The sequence below is a fragment of the Trichechus manatus genome, unplaced genomic scaffold (assembly GCF_000243295.1).
Source record: "Trichechus manatus latirostris isolate Lorelei unplaced genomic scaffold, TriManLat1.0 scaffold00093, whole genome shotgun sequence".
NCBI classification, from domain to species: domain Eukaryota; kingdom Metazoa; phylum Chordata; class Mammalia; order Sirenia; family Trichechidae; genus Trichechus; species Trichechus manatus.
This window is the reverse complement of record NW_004444029.1, coordinates 10,348,953-10,350,684: the sequence shown is the minus strand read 5'-3', so window position 1 is coordinate 10,350,684 and position 1,732 is coordinate 10,348,953. Positions and strand designations below refer to the sequence as shown.

Below are 1,732 nucleotides of genomic sequence, written 5' to 3'. Positions count from 1 at the left end.
GGGGTTGTTAACCAATGTCATAAAACAGCATGTGTGTTACTGTTACATGAGAAACTATCTGTTCTGTAAGCCTTCACCTGAAGTACAATAAAATATTAAAAAAAAAAAAAAAAGATATTAGTGTCTCACTGATAGCTGGCTGAAGGTGGAGGATGACAAAGCTGCTTCTTGGAGTCTGGGGAATAGCATTGCTATTAGTTTTCTAAAATTAAATTGTTGCCAAGAAAGTTAGTAGAGCATAGAAGAGACTAACCACCTGGATAAAAATGTGTTTGCCTTAGAGGCAACAGCTACCACAAGCTACTCCCATGCCGACTTGGGCTCTGTATTGGGCCACTAATCCCAAATTCCCTGGAGCCTCTCAAGGTTCCTACAAGGGATCCTGGAATCTGGGAGACCTCCTTTGAAACTGGGGCAGTGACCTCAACCTGCTGCTTTCTCACTAATTCCCTCTGAAACGCTGAGATTGTGCTCCTTACGCAGAGTGGAAGTTATGGCTCCGGGCTTAACTCCCGACCTTCCCCCACTGCCGACCTCTCAAGAATCCTAACAAGAACACCTCTCTTTATGTCATTCACAGGTGCCTCCAAGACCCTACAGACCACCATGTCCCTTACCCACATTCCACACACCTAACACCTTGCAGTGCTGGCAGGTAGGTGGACCTCCATCCCGACAACACCTTACTGTCACTGTTACTCAACTCACATCGAGGCCTCGCTACTCTACTCTCCCCATAACTGTTTTACACAGGTCTTATCTGGAATTTGGGAGGCCCAGTGGTGCAGTGGTTAAGAGCTTGGCTGCTAACCAAAAGGTGAGCAGTTCGAATCCACCAAGCACTCCTTGGAGACCCTATGGGGCAGTTCTACTTTGTCCTATAGGGTCGCTATGAGTCGGAATCAACTCAATGGCAATGGGTTTTATATGGAATTCCAATGCACTGGCTCAAACCCGTATACCCCCAAACCTCTTCATCCTTCCAATCCATTCCTTCACTACATTTTGTGTCTCCCCTCATTTCAATCTCTCTCCCATCGGATTCTACAGATGAAGGGGTTGGAGGGTGCTTCTAGACCACCAATACATGTAATTCCTGCTTCTCATTGGAAGCTTGAATGATATGAGTAATACCTTCCTTATATCACAGAGTAAAGCAGGGTGCATAATCAGAGATGCCTGGGTTCCAAACTGAGCTCTGTCTATTAATACATGTTTGACTTTGAGAACTCCAAAGTTATCTTCCCTAAACCCAGTTTCTGAACTGAAAAATGGGCGTGATAATAGGATTGTAGTGAGTATTGAATGAGAATATGCAGGTAAGGGAGTCAGCATAAAATCAAAACCAAAACCACAGCCATTGAGTTAATTCTGAGTCATGGTGACCCTACAGGACAGAGTAGAACTGCCCCATAGGGTTTCCAAGACTGTAAATCTTTCTTCCACAGAGTGGCTGGTGAGTTTAAACTGCTGACTTTTGGTTAGCAGATGAGCACTTTAACCACTGTGCAATCAGAGCTCCACAGCATAGTCCTGGTGTGATGGTTAAGATTGTGTGTCAACTTGGCTGGGCCATGATTCTCAGTGTTTTAATGTAATCACTCCCATGACTGAATACACTGTGAGTAGCCAATCAGATGAAAGGGAGTCTCCTTGAAGGTGTGGCCCGCATCTGTATATAAGCAGACGTTCTGGCTTTTTGCTCTCTCTGGATCCTGCGGCTGCTTCCTGT

General features: G+C 45.2%; 1 protein-coding gene across 1 annotated transcript in view; it reads right to left on the bottom strand.

Annotated features, from left to right (window-relative positions):
- DGKI (diacylglycerol kinase iota) overlaps positions 1–1,732 on the bottom strand; it is a 486,429-nt gene that overhangs the window by 154,495 nt on the left and 330,202 nt on the right. The gene's annotated exons all lie outside the window — the stretch shown is intronic.